Below are 20,038 nucleotides of genomic sequence, written 5' to 3'. Positions count from 1 at the left end.
AGCATGAGGCTGTTAAAGGATGTGGGAACTCCTGACTGAGGTGTCAAGAGGGAAGCCTGACAGGATGGAGTTTCAGGCCAGTGGGTCTCTAGCTCCAGGCCACCCTCAGATTATGGGATAGGGCCTGGGAGTCCACAGAAAGTCCTCACCACACCTTTCGGAGAGATGGTACACAACCCCCAGAGAGGTGATAGAACTAAGACATCTTGAATGCTTGCCCTGTGCCCTTTCTCTGAGTTATTTCATTTATCCGTTCTTGGTTTATCCCATCTAAGTATAAAAGAGTGCCAAAACTCTCCTCATCCCAAAAGTTTGTACCTTCACTCCAACTCCCTGCCCAACTGTTGTCCCTCCTCCCTTCATTGCCAAACATTCAGAAAGACCACTCCTTTGCTTTCAGCAGTGGGGTTTCCGTCTCCCCACCAGCCATGCTCGCTAAGGGGGCCAGTGACTAAGGGCTTCCAGGTCCAGCGCATCTCTTTTTATCTGGTTCTCTTCAGCATCCAACGAACAGTCCTACCTACCTGGAACTTATTTCCCTTCCTCTCTCCCCTTCGAGAGCGTGGGCAGACATGCTGGAGTGGGGTCTCCCTGACGCTAGATTGAGGTGGAGAGGGAAGAAAGGGAGCATGTCCTCGGGGACTAGAGCCTTTTCAGCAGATCAACTAGTAGATGTGAGCCAAGGGCTGTCCCCCAGTCAGGTAACCTACTTCCTGTGGAGAAGTAAGAGGCTGAGAGGGTTACTTCTTTGCTGATCCTTCCACATGGAAATGAGAAGAACATGAGTTCTCTCCAGCTTCTGAGTGGCACAGCTTGTTGGTTTTGTTCACACTTCTGTCCCATGAGCCTAGAACAGTGCCTGACACTTAGGTAATATTGAGTAAGCCCTGGGGAAAACCCAACACAGGGGAACTTGGTGGTAAGAGCAGGAGGAGAATCTTCAGACCAGGAGTTCTTTAACATACATATTTTTAAGTTCTTAACATGTGCCAAGTGTTCCTTTAGAAGACTGGTGAAGCCATTGAACACTTCTTAAAATATTTTTAAATGTGGTAAATACATGATTATAAAAAAGGATTACGGGGGAAACCACAACTTTTGTGATAGAATTGTATATGTGTATTAATGCATTGGACAATACGAATTGTTGACATTTAACATGTAGTTAATTAGGGAGTTTGGTTCTGGGAAGACGGAGTGCCTTAGACTAGCCCTCCTGATGGTAACAGTTATAAACTCTAGATAAAATAGAAAAAATCCACAGATCCAAGAAGAAAGCCACACTCAGCACATTATAGCCAAATTATTGAAAACCAAAGACAAAGAAAAACTGCCAAACAAGGTCCGTTACATTCAAAGGAACATCTAGGAGCATGGTGCCTGAATTCTCATCAGGAAAGATACAGGATAAGACAATGGATGCCAAAAGAAAAGTGTCAACTTTAGAATTCTGCATCTACAAACTTCTTCAAAAATGTCCTAGGGTAAAAAAATCACGAAGTTTAGTAAAGCAAAAATATTTCTTTCGGCATATATTCAAAGAGGTGAAAGTGGGAAATGGACAAGCATGCTACCAGAGCTGATGTCTGCCCCAGGATCAGAATCACCAGTATACGCTAATGTTACAAATGCGTGAAATCATTGAAAGCTTCACCTTTTCATCGACTGGCTAAAAACTTTATCATCGTGATTCTACATTTTGAATCGTCTTAATAATCATTGGTACAGGTTGCAGTAACGACAGGAGGGTCTTCACTGGTCCAACAAAATTTTCTGTTCACTAAATGTTAATGGAAAAAGACGAATGGAAAGTCCTTTGTGCTCTGTTTGATGAGTTGATGTGAAAGATTCCCTAAAAGATGTTTTCCAAGATAGTCCTTGCTATTTAAGTCTCAGGGCCCAGCTCACATGTCCTTGTGAGTCCAGCTCCAGCTGAGTCACATTCTCTATGCACAAGGACGAGGCCCAATAACCAAAAAAAAAAAAAACCAAACCCATTGCCATCGAGTCAATTCCTACTCAGCGATCCTATAGGAAAGGGTAGAACTGCCCCAGAGTTTCGAAGGAGCGCCAGGTGGATTTGAACTGCCAACTTTTTGGTTAGCAGCCGTAGCACTTAACCACTATGCTACCAGGGTTTCTGATGGCTCCAATATTATCTCCTAAATCAAAAAGTAAGGGAGAAATCAGGCATTTTTAAATTGCGTCCTCTGTAACCAGTTTGGAATGTGACCTGTTTGGGAGTAGGATCTTTGAAGATACCATCGGTGAACATGAGGTCACACCAGACTAGGGTGATCCTAATCCTGTATGAGTGGTGTCCTTATAAAAGAGAAGAGACAGAGAAAGGACAGCCATGTGACAATAGAGGAACAAGCAGCCGTAAGCCAAGAAACACCCAGGCTTGCCAGGAGCCACCAGAAGCTAAGAGAGAGGCACGAACGGGTTTCTCAGAGCCCTCAGAAGGAATCAACATGGCTGATACCTGTGTTATGGATTGAACTGTGACCTGCAAAATGTCTATCAGCTTGGCTAGGCCACGATTCCCAGGATTGTGTGATTGGCCACCATTTTGTCATCTGATGTGACTTTCCTATGTGTTGTAAATCCTACCTGTATGATGTTAATGAGGCAGGACTCAATCTACAAGATTAGGTTGTATTTTGAGTTAATCTCTTTTGAGATATAAAAGAGAGAAGTGAGTAGAGAGACAGGGAGACCTCATGCCACCAAGAATGAAGAACTAGGAGGGGAGTGCATCTTTTGGACCCGGGGTCCCTGCGTTGAGAAACTCCTAGACCAGGGGAAGATTGATGACCAGAGCCGACAGAGAGAGAAAGCCTTCCCCGGGAGCCAGCACCCTAAATGTGGACTTCTAGCCTCCAAAACTGTGAGAGAATAAATTTCACTTGGTTAAAGCCATCTGCTGGTGGTAATTCTGTTATAGCAGCACTAGATGACTAAGACCGAATCTGGTACTGGCAGAGTGGGGTGCTGCTCTAACAGATGCCTATAATATGGAAGCAGTTTTGAAATTCTGAGTGGGTAGAGGCTGGAAGAGTTTTAAGGCGACTAATAGACACCCTGATTTGGCCTTCTAGCCTCCAGAACTGAGACAATAAATTTATGTTCTTATAAGCCGCCATCTGAGGTACTTTGTCACAGCTCTAGGAAACCAACTCAGCACCCTATCACCGTCTACCTTGAATTAACGTCACACTAGTTTAAATGCAATATTAACTGCTGTGAAGTTGGCCCCTGATTCCATGCACAATGGAATAAGACACTGCCCAGCCCTGGGCCATTGATGTGCTCGTTTACAGATTGGGACATCAGGCCTTTCTTCCTAGTCCATTTTAGTCTAGAAACTCAGCTGAAACCTGTTCAGCATCATTACAACATGCAAGACTCGGACAGGTGTTGGCTGCCCAGGAAGTGCGTGGCCAGGAATTAAACTCAGGTCTACTTCGTGGACGGTGAGAATTCTACCGCTGAACCACCACTGCCCCGAAATGTAATAATATAAGAATCTTAAAACCTTACAATTCCGTTTATCCATGTCCCTTGTTGTTGTGAACTGTCGAGTCAATTCTGACTCAGCAACCTTGTATGATAGAGTAGAACTGCCCCACAGGGTTTCTTAGGCTGAAATCTTTACGGGGGGACATCACCAAGTCTTTTCTTCAGTGGAGCTGCTGTGGGTTTGAACCACTGACCTTTCAGGTAGCAGCTGAGTGTTTTACCACTGCACCACTAGGGCTCCAATCCATGCACTTTAGTTCGTGCAATTAAAAAACAAAAACAAAACGGTTTAGCTTAACTAGTAAAGAATCTGCCTTGGGCGTTGTGCTCTTTTAAGAGCTATTTATGTGCGATCAAATTGACAACAGCAACTTGAAAGAGTAGACAGGAAACCTAGGGGGCCATGAGTTCATGTAAATGGAGGAGGAACAACTGGGAAAAGGAGGTGAGACTGGTCGCACAACTTAAAGATGGTAATCAATGCCGCTGAGTTGTATGTGTAGAAATTGTTGAATTGGTGTATGTTTTGCTGTGTCTATTTTCAACAACAACAACAAAACTCAAGCCAGTTGCTGTTGAGTCGAGTCAATGCTGACTCATGGCAACCCATGTGTTGCAGAGTAGAACTGCGCTCCATAGGGTTTTCATGGCTATGACCTTCTGGAAGCAGATTGCCAGGACTTTGTTCTGATAACTCTCTGGACAGGTTTGCATCACCAACCTTTTGATTAGTAGCCCAGTGCTTAGCCCTTTGCACTACGCAGGGACTCCTGTTTGTGTTATTATTGTTATTTACTTTCCTTTTCAAATATTACAGAGCCTGTAATACATATTACTCTTGCTTTCACAGCAGTCTTTTAAAGGGAGTATTATTTACCATTTCCAGTGCTCTTCATTTCTTCCTCTAGATCCAGCTTTCCATCTGTCTTAGTCATCTAGTGCTGCTATAGCAGAAATACCACAAGTGGATGTCTTTAACAAAGAGAAATTTATTTTCTCACAGCCTAGTAGGCTACAAGTCCGAATTCAGGGCATCAGCTCCAGGGGAAGGCTTACTCCCTCTGTTGGCTCTCATCCGTCTTCCCCTGGTAGAGGAGCTTCTCAGCTCAGGGACCCTGAGCCCAAAGGACATGCTTTGCTCCTGGCACTGCTTCCTTGGTGAAATGAGGTTCCCCACTTTCTGCTTGCTTCCCTTTTCTTTTATGTCTTGTAAGATAAAAGGTGGTGCAGGCCACACCCGAGGGAAGCTCCCTTTACATTGGATCAGGGATATGACCTGAGCAAGGGTGTTACATCCCACCCTAATCCTCTTTAACCACAGGCAGGGATTATGATTTGTAACACATACGAAAATCACAAAATGGAGGACAAGCACACAATACTGGGCATCAGGGCCTAACCACATGGACACATGCTTTTGGGGGATGCAATTCCATCCATGACACCATCTGATAGAATTTCCCTTCACCCTGAAAAACTTCCTCTAGCATTTCATCAACAGATGAATGGTTAAACTATGGCACATACATAAAGTGGAGTATCAGTCAGCCATAAAGAGAAATGAAGTTTTGATACATGCTACAAATGGATGAACCCTGAAAACATAATGCTGAGTGAAAATGAGTCAGATGCAAAGGACAAATATTGTAGGACCCCACTTACATGAAGTCTCTAGAAGAGGCAAATGCACAGAGACCAAAGTTTTAGTGGTTACCAGGATCTGGGGGGAGGAGAGAGTGGGGAGTTATTGCTGAAGGGGTACTGAGTTTCTGTTCGGGGAGATGGAAAAGTTTTGGAAATAGGTGGTGCCGATTGTTGCCCAACATGGTGAATGTAATATCACTGAATTGTACACCAAAAAATGGTTAAAGTGAGAAGTGTTTTGTTTTATGCATTTTACTACAATAAAAAAAGCATGTCCTCAATCTTAGCTGTGAGAAAACATAAGATAACCTACCAAAGAACTGATCCATACCCATCAAAAAATAGCAATGTCATGAAAGACAAGGAAGACTGGAGAACTGTCTATCACAGCTTGGAGGGGACAAAGGAGACCCAACAACTCGAGAGTAATGTGGGAACTTGGATTGGATTCTGAAACAGAAAAAGAACATTGGTGAAAATGGAATAAGATGTGTAGTTTAGTTAGTAGTATTGTACCAATGTTGAGTTCCTGGTTTTGATAATTGTACCACAGTTACAGGTCCCTAGGTGGCGCAAACGGTTTGTGCTCAACTGCGGTACTGGGGAAGAAAAGGCCTACCGATCTGTTTCCATTAAGATTACAGCGAAGGGCACGTGAGGCATGTTAGAGAGATATAGAAATAAGCGCAGCATACGTGTTCTGATGGAGAGAAGGAGAGAAGGAGGGATCAAGACATACCAAAAACTAATGACTCACTAACTATACCTGTTGTTGTTTGGTACCGTCAAGTCTGTTCTGATTCATAGCCACCCTATGTACAACAGAACAAAACACTGCCAGGTCCTACACCATCTTCACAGTCGTTACGTTTGAGCCCACTGTTGTAGCCACTGTGTCAATCCAAATCATTGAGGGTCTTCCTCTTTTTTGCTGACCCTCTACCAAGATATGTCCTTCTCCAGGGATTGATACCTCCTGTTAACATGTCCAAAGTATGTGAGGGGAAGTCTTACCAGCCTTGCTTCTAAGAAGCATTCTGGCTGTATTCTATACATATTGTTGTTTTTAAGTGCCCTTGAGTTGATTCTGACCCATAGCGGCCTTATATACCACAGAACGAAACACTGCCCGGTTCTGTGCCATCCTCACAATTGTTGTCATGCTTTAGCCCATCGTTGCAGCCACTGTATCAATTCATCTTGTTGAGGGTTTTCCTCTTTTTCACTAACTCTCTAGTTTACCAAGCATGATGTCCTTCTCCAGAGACTGATCCCTCCTGACGACATGTCCAAAGTACGTAAGATGCAGTCTCACCATCCTTGCTTCTAAGGAGCATTCCGGTTGTCCTTCCAAGGCACATTTGTTCGTTCTTTTGGCAGTCCACGCTATATTCAATATTCTTTGCCAACACCACGATTCAAACACACCAATTCTTCTTTGGTCTTCCTTATTTATTGTCCAGCTTTCACATGCATATGATGCAGTTGGAAAAACCATGGCTTGGGTCAGGCGCACCTTAGTCTTCAAGGTGACATCTTTGCTTTGCTTTTCAAAACTTTACAGAGGTCCTTTGCAACAGATTTGCCCAATGCAACGCATCTTTTGATTTCTTGACTGCTGCTTATAAAATGAAATCCTTGACAGCGTCAATCATTTTTCTGTTTATCATAATGTGGCTTATTGGTCCAGTTGTGAGGATTTTTGTTTTCTTTATGTTGAGGTGTAATCCATACTGAAGGCTGTGGTCTTTTGACCTTCGTCAGTGAGTGCTTCAAGTCCTCTTTACTTTCAGCAAGCAAGGTTGTGTCATCTGCATAATGCAGGTTGTTAATGAGTCTTCCTCCAATTCTGATGCCCTGTTCTTCAAATAGTCCAGCTTCTCGAATTATTTGCTCAGCATACAGATTGAAAAGGTATGGTGAAATGGTACAGCCCTGACACACACCTTTCCTGACTTTAAACCGCGCAGTATTCCTTTGTTCTGTCCAAACAACTGCCTCTTGATCTATGCACAGGTTTCTCATGAGCACAATTAAGTGTTCTGGAATTCCCATTCTTCGCAACGTTATCCATCATTTGTTATGATCCACACAGTCGAATGCCTTAGCATAGTCAGTAAAACACAGGTAAACATCCTTCTGGTATTCTCTGCTTTCAGCCAGGATCCATCTGACATCAGCAATGATATCCTTGGTTCCACATCCTCTCTTGAATCCGGTCTGAATTTCTGGCAGGCCACTGTGGATATCCTGCTGCAGCCACTTTTGAATGATCTTCAGCTAAATTTTGCTTGCGTGTGATATTAATGATATTGTCTGATAATTTCCACATTTGGTTGGATCACCTTTCTTGGAAATAGGCATAAATATGGATTTCTTCCAGTCGGTTGCCCAGGTAGCTGTCTTCCAAATTTCTTGGCATAGACGAGTGAGCACTTCCAGCACTGTGTCCTTTTGATGAAAATCTGAATTGGTTTTCTGTCAATTCCTGAAGCCTTGTTTTTTGCTACTGCCTTCATTGCAACTTGGACTTCTTCCTTCAGTACCAGTGGTCCCTGATCATATGCTACCTCTTGAAATGGTTGAAGGCCGACTAATTCTTTTTGGTATAATGACTCTATTTTCCTTCCATCTTCTTTCGATATTTCTTGCATCATTTACTATTTTCCCCATAGAATCCTTCACTGTTGCAACTCGAGACTTGAATTTTTACTTCGGTTCTTTCAGCTTGAGAAACGCCGAGTGTGTTCTTCCCTTTTGGTTTTCTATCTCCAGCTCTTTGCACATGGCATTACAATACTTTACTTTGTCTTCTCGAGCCACCCTTTGAAATCTTCTACTCAGCTCTTTTACTTCATCATTTCTTCCTTTTGCTTTAGCTGCTCTACTTTTTTTTTTTTTTTTTTTTTTATAATAACTTTTATTAAGCTTCAAGTGAACGTTTACAAATCCAATCAGTCTGTCACATATAAGTTTACATACATCTCACTCCCTACTCCCACTTACTCTCCCCGTCTTGAGTCAGCCCTTTCAGTCTCTCCTTTCTTGACAATTTTGCCGGCTTCCCTCTCTCTCTATCCTCCCATCCCCCCTCCAGACAAGAGTTGCCAACACAATCTCAAGTGTACACCTGATATAATTAGCTCACTCTTCATCAGCGTCTCTCTCCCACCCGCTGACCAGTCCCTTTCATGTCTGATGAGTTGTCTTCAGGGATGGTTCCTGTCCTGTGTCAACAGAAGGTCTGGAGAGCATGACCGCCGGGATTCCTCCAGTCTCAGTCAGACCATTAAGTTTGGTCTTCTTATGAGAATTTGGGGTCTGCATCCCACTGCTCTCCTGCTCCCTCAGGGGTCCTCTGCTGAGCTCCCTGTCAGGGCAGTCATCGATTGTGGCCGGGCACCAACTAGTTCTTCTGGTCTCAGGATGATGTAGGTCTCTGGTTCATGTGGCCCTTTCTGTCTCTTGGGCTCTTAGTTGTCATGTGGGCTTGGTGTTCTTCATTTTCCTTTGCTCCAGGTGGGTTGAGACCAATTGCTGCATCTTAGATGGCTGCTTGTTAGCATTTAAGACCCCAGATGCCACATTTCAAAGTGGGATGCAGAATGATTTCATAATAGAATTATTTTGCCAATTGACTTAGAAGTCCCCGCAAACCATGTTCCCCAGACCCCCGCGCTTGCTCCGCTGAGCTTTGAAGCATTCATTTTATCCCGGAAACTTCTTTGCTTTTGGTCCAGTCCAATTGAGCTGACCTTCCATGTATTGAGTGTTGTCTTTCCCTTCACCTAAAGCAGTTCTTATCTACTGATTAATCAATAAAAAAACCCTCTCCCACCCTCCCTCCCTCCCCCCCTCGTAACCACAAAAGTATGTGTTCTTCTCAGGTTTACTATTTCTCAAGATCTTATAATAGTGGTCTTATACAGTATTTGTCCTTTTGCCTCTGACTCATTTCGCTCAGCATAATGCCTTCCAGGTTCCTCCATGTTATGAAATGTTTCAGAGATTCGTCACTGTTCTTTATCGATGCGTAGTATTCCATTGTGTGAATATACCACAATTTATTTACCCATTCATCCGTTGATGGACACCTTGGTTGCTTCCAACTTTTTGCTATTGTAAACAGAGCTGCAATAAACATGGGTGTGCATATATCTGTTTGTATGAAGGCTCTTGTATCTCTAGGGTATATTCCGAGGAGTGGGATTTCTGGGTTGTATGGTAGTTCTATTTCTAACTGTTTAAGATAACGCCAGATAGATTTCCAAAGTGGTTGTACCATTTTACATTCCCACCAGCAGTGTATGAGAGTTCCAATCTCTCCGCAGCCTCTCCAACATTTATTATTTTGTGTTTTTTGGATTAATGCCAGCCTTGCTGGTGTGAGATGGAATCTCATCGTAGTTTTAATTTGCATTTCTCTAATGGCTAATGATCGAGAGCATTTTCTCATGTATCTGTTGGCTGCCTGAATATCTTCTTTAGAGAAATGTGTGTTCATATCCTTTGCCCACTTCTTGATTGGGTTGTTTGTCTTTTTGTGGTTGAGTTTTGACAGAATCATGTAGATTTTAGAGATCAGGCGCTGGTCGGAGATGTCATAGCTGAAAATTCTTTCCCAATCTGTAGGTGGTCTTTTTACTCTTTTGGTGAAGTCTTTAGATGAGCATAGGTGTTTGATTTTTAGGAGCTCCCAGTTATCGGGTTTCTCTTCATCATTTTTGGTAATGTTTTGTATTCTGTTTATACCTTGTATTAGGGCTCCTAGGGTTGTCCCAATTTTTTCTTCCATGATCTTTATCGTTTTAGTCTTTATGTTTAGGTCTTTGATCCACTTGGAGTTAGTTTTTGTGCATGGTGTGAGGTATGGGTCCTGTTTCATTTTTTTGCAAATGGATATCCAGTTATGCCAGCACCATTTGTTAAAAAGGCTGTCTTTTCCCCAGTTAATTGACACTGGTCCTTTGTCAAATATCAGCTGCTCATACGTGGATGGATCTATGTCTGGGTTCTCAATTCTGTTCCATTGGTCTATGTGTCTGTTGTTGTACCAATACCAGGCTGTTTTGACTACTGTGGCTGTATAATAGGTTCTGAAGTCAGGTAAGGTGAGGCCTCCCACTTTCTTCTTCTTTTTCAGTAGTGCTTTGCTTATCCGGGGCTTTTTTCCCTTCCATATGAAATTGGTGATTTGTTTCTCTATCCCCTTAAAATATGACATTGGAATTTGGATCGGAAGTGCGTTAAATGTATAGATGGCTTTTGGTAGAATAGACATTTTTACTATGTTAAGTCTTCCTATCCATGAGCAAGGTATGTTTTTCCACTTAAGTATGTCCTTTTGAATTTCTTGTAGTAGAGCTTTGTAGTTTTCTTTGTATAGGTCTTTTACATCCTTGGTAAGATTTATTCCTAAGTATCTTATCTTCTTGGGGGCTACCGTGAATGGTATTGATTTGGTTATTTCCTCTTCGGTGTTCTTTTTGTTGATGTAGAGGAATAGCTGCTCTACTTTTGAGAGCAAATTTCAGAGTCTCCTCTGATATCCATCTTGGTCTTTTCTTTCCTGTCTTTTCAATGACCTCTTGCTTTGTTCATGAATGATGTCCTTGATGTCATTCCACAACTTGCCTGGTCTTCGGTCATTAGTGTTCAACTCATCAAATCTACTCTTGAGATGGTCTCTAAATTCAGATGGGGTATACTCAAGGTCATACTTTGGTCTGATTTGCTCTGATTTTCTTCAGTTTCAACTTGAACTTGCCTATGACCAATTGATGGTCTGTTCCACAGTCGGCTCATGGCCTTGTTCTGACTGATGATATTGAGTTTTTCCATCGTCTCTTTCCACAGACGTAGTCGATTGGATTCCTGTGTATTCCATCTGGCGAGGTCCATGTATGTAGTCACCGTTTATGTTGGTTAAAAAAGTATTTGCAATGAAGTCATTGGTCCTTCAAAATTCTATCACTTGATCTCCAGCATTCTTTCTATCGTCAGCCATATTTTCCAACTACCAACGCTTCTTCTTAAGTTTCCAACTTTCGTAGTCCAGTCACCAGTAATTATCAATGCATCCTGATTGCATGTTCGATCAATTTCAGACTGAAGAGAAGAAGTTGATAAAAATCTTCAATTTCTTCGACTTTGGCCTTAGTGGTTGGTTTGTAAATTTGAATAATAGTCATACTTACGGGTCTTCCTTGTAGATGTATAGATATTATCCTATCACTGACAGTGTTGTACTTCAGGATAGATCTTGAAATGTTCTTTTTGATGATGAATGCAACATCATTCCTCTTCAAGTTGTCATTCCCAGCATAGTAGACTATATGATTGTCTGATTCAAAATGGCCAGTGCCAGTCCATTTCAGCTCACTAATGCCTAGGATATCGATGTTTATGCATTCCATTTCATTTTTGAGAATTTCCAATTTTCCTAGATCCATACTTCATATATTCCACATTCTGGTTATTAACGGATATTTGCCACTGTTTCTTCTCAAATTGAGTTGTGCCACATCAGCAAATGAAGGTCCTGAAATCTTGACTCCATCTGCGTCGTTAACGTCGGCTCTACTTTGAGGAGGCAGCTCTTCACCAGTTGTCTTTTGAGTGCCTTCCAACCTGGGGGGCTCATCTTCCAGCACTGTATCAATGTTCTGCTGCTATTCATAAGGTTTCACCAGTTAATTCTATTTGGAAGTAGACTGCTGGGTCCTTCTTCCTAGACTCTCTTAGTCTGAAAGCTCAGCTGAAACCTGTCTTTCATGGGCAACCCTGCTGGTATCTAAATACCGGTAGCATAACTTCCAGCATCACAGCAACAATCAAGCCCCTGCAGTGCGACAAACTGAAAGACACGGGGGGCGGGGGGGGGGGATTCTATATATATATTCTATACATGAGGCACATTAAATATTTAAAATTTATGAGGTCTTAGATAAGCCAACCATAGATGATACCATCCTAACTCAAATTGTCCTCTGCCCAAGAAATGCAAATGAAATCCACAGCTACTCATCAGGTTCATTAATGAGATACAGCTATTGGCCAGACATGCTTTCCCATAGGCAAGTGAGTATGTTGGCTTCAAGCAACCTCAGTCTATTGGACCCACTTCTTCAAACCTAAACTCTGGCCCTAGTAACCATACCATCAGAGAGGAAAGCTGACACAGGAGAGGAAAAATCAGCTATGTGAACATTGGATAATCCAGATTCAGGTAGTATGGTGTTTCCATCCCACATATACCTTATCCAAAGTAGGTTAACCTACTCCATCTCTTTCCCCTTGGTTCTTACTGTATCTTGTAAAAATTTTTAATGAACTGTGTGATTCAAGCACCCTAAAAAAAAAAGATTTCAGCTGAGAAAACTCTATGGAAAACCCTAACACGGGAGGTCAACTCACGAGAGCAGCTAACCACACCACTGCCATGGTTATGTAAATTGTTAATGTTAGAGTAAGATCAGGGGAAGGTATACGATAAATCTGCACTGACTTTACAACTTTTCTGAAGTCTAAAAGTATTTGGAAAAAAAAATCTTTAAATGTTAAAAGAAATATCTATTCTAGAACATATCACATCATTTGACAAGAAGCCTGCTTCCCAGTTTTTCTTTTGATCCAGTTCTAAAGGCACCTCAAAAACATCTGGGAACATGTGCTTACTAAAATCTCTCTAACAGTGTGGGGCTTTTATTGTCTGACAGTCTGGTAGACAATTTTAGAGGATGCTTCAATAAAAGGTTATTGTGAAGTCGCAAATCCACACGTTGGAAATGTCCCACGTTTACTGAGCTCTGCTTACACAACCCCCCTGCATCTTTTGATGCTTTCAGGAGGGATGGAGCTGATGTGCCTTTCAGCGTTGCTGGGTTCATTCTTCTATTCACAAGGAATCTTCAGCACAAAAAACACTGTGGCTTTTGTGTCCTGTCATGTTCATTATTAAAAGTGAAACCGGATAATACATAATCTTCATCATACTTTCCTTTCTTCAGTATTGCAACTGTAATGTGATATAATGGTATCTGTGATTTCTTTCTGTGACTGTGATGGTCAATTTCATCCATTAACTTGGCTAGGCTAAGTTATTCAATAAAAGCACAAATCTAGGTGTTTCTGTGAAGGTATTTGGTAGATATGGTTAAAGTCCATAATCAATTGAAGCAAAAGAAAGACACTACGCTAGATAATCTGGGAGGGCCTGGTCCAGTCAGTTGAAAAGCCTTAGGAGCAGAATTGAGGCTTCCCAGAAGAAAAAGCAACGCTTATTTAGACTCATACCTTGAACAAAAAACAAAAAAAACAAACTCAAGGTGGATCATGGGCCTAAAGGTAAAACCTAAAAATAAAACTTATCCGGTAAAACTGCAAAACCAGAACCCGTGTAAGGTAGAAACCTGTCAGAGAAGGAAAATTTCCACTAATAAAGAGCAGTAGAAAAGTGCACCCTGTCAAAGGCAGAAAATTTGAGAGACCTGGAAAAACAAGGCAGTCTTGTCAAGTTTCAGCTCTCACAGGTTTCACTGTAGAAGAATACATAGAAGAAAATTTTTGTGACCTTGGGTCTGACAAAGATTTCATAGCTACAACACCAAAAGCATGATTCATAAAAGAAAAAAATTGATAAATTGGATTCCATCAAAATTAAGAATTTTACTCTTCAAAAGACAAATCACAGAAGGGGAGAATTTTTGCAAATCATATCTCTGATAAAGGATCTGTGTCTAGAATATATTAAGAACTCTCAAAACTCAATAATGAGAAAACAACTCAATTTAAAAAATAGGCAAAATATTTTAATAGATAATCCACCAAAAAAGATATGTGGATGGCAAATGATCACATGGAAAGCTGCTCAACATCATTAATCCTTACAAAATGCAAATTGAAACCACAATAAGATAACACTACACACATATTAGAATGGCTAAAATTAAGAAGAAGGACCATACTAAGTGTTGGTGATTGGGTGGAGCGAGTGGAACCCTCATGCGTTACTGGCGGGAATATAAAATGACACTACTTTGGAAAACAATTTGACAGTTTAATAAAAAGTAAAACATACACCTTCATATTTCAGCTATTGTGACTGTTAAGATTGTGTGTCAACTTGATTGGGCCATGATTCTCAGTGGTTTCGCTGTTATGATATAGTTTGGCAGTCGTATGATGATGTGATCATGTCCATGATGAGATTTCATATAATGTGATCACCTTCATGATGGGATCTGCTGTGAGTAGCCAATTAGTTGAAAGGGAGTTTCCTTGGGGGTACGGCCTGTACTGAATATAAGTGGACTCTGTGGCAAGGCTGGCTTTGCATCCTGCAGCTCGTTCCCTGTCTTCTGATATCTGCTTCTTGGGACTTGAGCTAGCAACTTACCTGCCATCTTGCCTGCGAATTTTGGGATTAGTCGGTCTTCACTGCCAGGAAAAGCCTCTACCTTGACCCATGGATTTGGGACATTCCAGCCTCTACAAATCCTCACGCATCTGTCAGTTTGTCATAATGTGGTGGTTTGTGTTTTGCTGTGACGCTGGAAGCTATGCCATTGGTATTCAAATACCATCAAGGTCACCCATGGTAGACAGGTTTCAGCTGAGCTTCCAGACTAAGACAAACTAAGAAGAAGGACCTGGAGGTCTACTTCTGAAATAATTAGCCAGTGACGACTTTATGAATAGCAACAGAACATTGTCTGATACAGTGCCAGAAGATGAGCCCCCAAGGTTGTGAGAGGCACTCAAAATGAGACTGGGGAAGAGCTGCCTCCTCAAAGCAAAGTCGACCTTAAAGATGTGGATGGAGGCAAGCTTTTGGGACCTTCATTCGCTGATGTGGCACAACTCAAAATGAGAAGAAACAGCTGCAAACATCCATTAATAATTGGAACATGGAATGTACAAACTATGAATCTAGGAAAATTAGAAATCGTCAAAAAGGAAATGGAACACATAAACACTGATATCCTAGGCATTGTATATTTTGAATCAGGCAATCATATGGTCTACCATGCCAGGAATGACACCTTGAAGAGGAATGGTGCTGTATTCCTCATCAAAAAGAACATTTCAAGATCTATCCTGAAGTACAACACTGTCAGTGATAGGATAATATCTATACACCTACAAGGAAGACCACTTAATATGACTATTATTCAAATTTACAAACCAACCACTAAGGCCAAAGATGAAGAAATTGAAGATTTTTATCAACTTCTTCTCTTCAGTCTGAAATTGATCGAACATGCAATCAGGGTGCACTGGTAATTACTGGTGGTTGGACTGCGAAAGTTGGGAACAAAGAAGAAGGATCCGTAGTTGGAAAATATGGCCTTGATGATAGAAACAATGCCAGAGATTACATGATAGAATTTTGTAAGATCAACTTCTTCATTGCAAACGCCTTCTTTCAACAACATAAATGGTGACTATACACATGGACCTCGCCAGATAGAATACACAGGAATCAAGTTGTCTACATCCATGGAAAGAGATAATGGAAAAGCTCAATATCATCATTCAGAACAAGGCCAGAGGCCGACTGTGGAACAGACCATCAATTGCTCATATGCAAGTTCGAGCTGAAACTAAGAAAAATTAGAACAAGTCCACAAGAGCCAAAGTACAACCTTGAGTATATCCCACCTGAATTTAGAGACCATCTCAAAAGTAGATTTGATGCATTGAACACTAATGACTGAAGACCAGACAAGTCATGGAATGACATCAAGGACATCATCCATGAAGAAAGTAAGAGGTCAATAAAAAGACAGGAAAGAAAGAAAAGGCCAAAATGGGTGCCAGAGGAGACTCTGAAACTTGCTGTTGTATATCGAGTAGTTAAAGCAAAAGAAATGATGAAAGAGCTGAGTAGAAGATTTCAAAGGGCGGCTTGAGAAGACAAAGGAAAGTATAATGACATGTGCAAAGAGCTGGAGATAGAAAGCCAAAAAGGAAGAAAACACTCAGCACTTTTCAAACTGACAGAACTGAAGAAAAAATTCAAGCCTCTAGTTGCAATTCTGAAGAATTCTATGGGGAAAATAGTAAAAGATGCAGGAAGTATCAAAAGAAGTTGGAAGGAATACACAGAGTCATTATACCAAAAATAATTGGTTGATGTTCATCCATTTCAGGAGGTAGCATATGATCAGGAACTAATGGTACTGAAGGAAGAAGCCCAAGCTGCACTGAAGGCACTGGCGAAAAACAAGGATCCAGGAATTGATGGAATATCACTTGAGATGTTTAAACAAATGGATGCAGCCCTGGAAGCAGTCACTCGTCTATGCCAAGAAATTTGGAAGAGAGCTACCCTGCCGACTGACTGGAAAAGATCCATATTTATGCCTATTTCCAAGAAAAGTGATCCAACCAAATGCAGAAATTATCTAACAATATCATTAATATCACATGCAAGCAAAATTTTGGTGAAGATCATTCAAAAGCGGCTGCAGCAGTATATCGACAGGGAACTGCCAGAAATTCAGGCCGGATTCAGAAGAGGATATGGAACCAGGGATATCATTGCTGATGTCAGATGGATCCTGGCTGAAAGCAGAGAATAACAGAAAGATGTTTACCTGTGTTTTACTGACTATGCAAAGGCATTTGACTATGTGGATCATAAAAAATTATGGATAACAGTGCAAACAATGGGAATTCCAGAACACTTAACTGTGCTCATGAGGAACCTGTGCATAGATCAAGAGGCAGGTGTTCGAACAGAACAAGGGAACACTGCGTGGTTTAAAGTCAAGAAAGGTGTGTGTCAGGGTTGTAACCTTTCACTATACCTATTCAATCTGTATGCTGAGAAGAACTGGGCATCAGGATTGAAAGAAGACGTATTAACAATCTGCAATATGCAGATGACACAACCTTGCTTGTTGAAAGTGAAGAGGACTTGAAGCACTTACTGATGAAGATCAAAGACCACAGCCCTCAGTATGGATTACACCTCAACATAAAGAAAACAAAAATCTGCACAACTAGACTAATAAGCAACATCATGATAAACGGAGAAAAGATTGAAGATGTCAAGGATTTCATTTTACTTGGATCCACAATCAACACCTGTCTTAGTCATCTAGTGCTGCTATAACAGAGATACCACAAGTGGATGGCTTTAACAAAGAGAAGTTTATTCTCTAACAGTCCAGTAGGCAAGAAGTCTGAATTTAAGGCGCCGGCTCCAGGGGAAGGCTTTCTCTCTCTGTTGATGCTAGAGGAAGGTCCTTGTGATGCATCAGTCTTCCTTTGGTCCGGGAGCATCTCAGTGCAGGAACCTCAGGCCCAAAAGACGCGGTGTGCTCCTGGCACTGCTTTCTTGGTGGTATGAGGTTCCCATGTCTCTCTACTCACTTCTGTCTTTTATATCTCAAAAGAGATTGGTTTAAGATACTATCTAATCTTGTAGACCTCATCAAAATAACTGCCACTAATCTATTTCATTACATCATAGTGATAGGATTTACAACACAGAGGGAAATTACATAAAATGGTGGACAATCACACAATACTGGGACTCATGTTCCAGCTAAGTTGATAGATATTTTTGGGGGACACAATTAAATGCATGACAACACCCATGGAAGCAGCAGTCAAGAAATCAAAAGACACATTGCATGGGAGAAATCTGCTGCAAAAGACCTCTTTAAAGTGTTGAAAAGCAAAGATGCTACCTTGAAGACTAAGGTGTGCCCCACCCAAGCCATGGTATTTTCAGTTGCATCATATGCATTTGAAAGCTGGACAATGAATAAGGAAAACCAAAGAAGAATTAATGCCTTTGAATTGTGGTATTGGTGAAGAATATTGACTATACCATGGACTGCCAAAAGAATGAACAGATCTGTCTTGGAAGAAGTACAACCAGAATGCTCCTTAGAAGCAATAATGGCAAGACTACGTCTTATAAAATTTGGACGTGTTATCAGGAGGGATCAGTCCCTGGAGAAGGACATCATGCTGGGTAAAGTAGAGGGTCAGTGAAAAAGAGGAAGACCCTCAACGAGATGGATCGACACAGTGGCTGCAACAATGGGCTCAAGCATAACAATGATTGTGAGCACGGTGCAGGACTGGGCAGTGTTTTATTCTGTAGCATGTACGGCTGCTTTGAGTCGGAACTGACTTGACGGCATTTAACAGCAACTACAATGGAGCTAATTCTCCCCATGATAGTTGGGGTCAAGTGGCTACACTCAATTGACAAAGACTAGGTAGACATTGTTACTGTAATGGACAGTGGCTTGAAAGCAGTAATGAGAATAATCTGACTTGTTTGGACATATAGTGTTGGCTAATTAGTCATGGTGTCTTGTAGGAGTGAAATAGATAGGAAATTACTAAATATTATTTGATCTGTAGAAGCAGATGAATTCTAGGTCAAGTGAACAGCAGTATAACTAGAATTGTCAGAATAGACAGCGATAACCCCTCAATCAATTTCCAGACTTGAGCAATTTTAAGAACCCATAACCCCTTGAAAGAAGGAGAGGCTGGATCCCCTTGAGGAAGGACTCCAATACACTGCCAAAAAAGTTATACTATTAATCTTTCTCCAAGCCTTCCCCAAAGGGATCTAAGGCCTTTTACAAGAATGGCTGTTTCTTTGGGAAAAAGGAAATAATCAAACTTTTCAGGGATAACTGAATACTGGCTCTGAACTGACACTAATACTAGGAGACCTAAAACATCACTGTGGCCCACCAGTCCGATTGGGGGCATATGGAGGTCAGGTTATTAATGGAGTCTTAGACCATGTCCATCTCAAAGTAGGTCCTGTGGGTCCCTGAACCCATCCTGTAGTGATTTCCCCAGTTCCAGAATGCATAATTGGAATAGATATATTCAGCAACTGGCAGTACCCCCACATTGGATCCATGACAAATAGAGGAAAGGCTATTATGGTAGAAAAGGCCAAATGGAAGCCATTAGAACTGCCCCACCTAGGAAAATAGTAAACCAAAAGCCACACCACATTCCTGGAGGGATTGCAGAGATTAATGCCACCGTCAAGGACTTGAAGAATGCAGGGGTGGTGATTCCCGTCACATCCTCATTCAATTTGGCTTGTCAGACATTGGATTGTGTCCCCTAAAAACATGTGTCAACTTGGTTAGGCCATGATTTCCAGTATTGTGTGGCTGTCCTCCATTTTGTGACTGCAATTTTATGTTAAAGAGGATTAGGGTGGAATTGTAACACCCTTACTAAGGTCACATCCCTATCCAATGTAAAGGAGTTTCCCTGGGGTGTGGCCTGCACCACCGTTTATCTTATAAGAGATAAAAGGAAAGGGAAGCAAGCGGAGAGTTGGGAACCCCATACCCCCAAGAAAGAAGTGCCAAGAGTAGAATGTGTCCTTTGGACCTGGGGTTCCTGCTTGGAGAAGCTCCAGTTCAGGGGAAGATTAATGATGAAAAGGACATTCCTCCAGAGCTGACAGAGAGAGAAGGCCTTCCCCTGTATCTGACTCCCTAATTTGGACTTGTAGCTTACTAGATTGTGGGAGAAAATTAATTTCTCTTTGTTAAAGCTATCCACTTGTGGTATTTCTGTTAGAGCAGCACTAGATGACTAAGACAGGCCTGTGCAAAAAACAGATGGATCTTGGAGAATGACACTGGATTATCAAAATTTAACCAAGTGTGACTCCAATTTCAGCTACTGTTCCAGATGCGGTTTCATTGCTTGAGGAGATTAATACATCTTCAGGTATCTGGTATGCAGTATTGATCTGGCCAATGCCTTTTTCTCCATACCTGTTCCAAAGGACCACCAGAAGAAGTTTGCCTTCAGCTGGCAAGGCCAGCAGTACATCTTCAGTTGCCTGCCTCAGAGCTACATC

This window comes from Elephas maximus, chromosome 6 (genome assembly GCF_024166365.1).
Source record: "Elephas maximus indicus isolate mEleMax1 chromosome 6, mEleMax1 primary haplotype, whole genome shotgun sequence".
Taxonomy (NCBI): Eukaryota; Metazoa; Chordata; class Mammalia; order Proboscidea; family Elephantidae; genus Elephas; species Elephas maximus.
Note: the sequence above shows the minus strand (reverse complement) of the source record.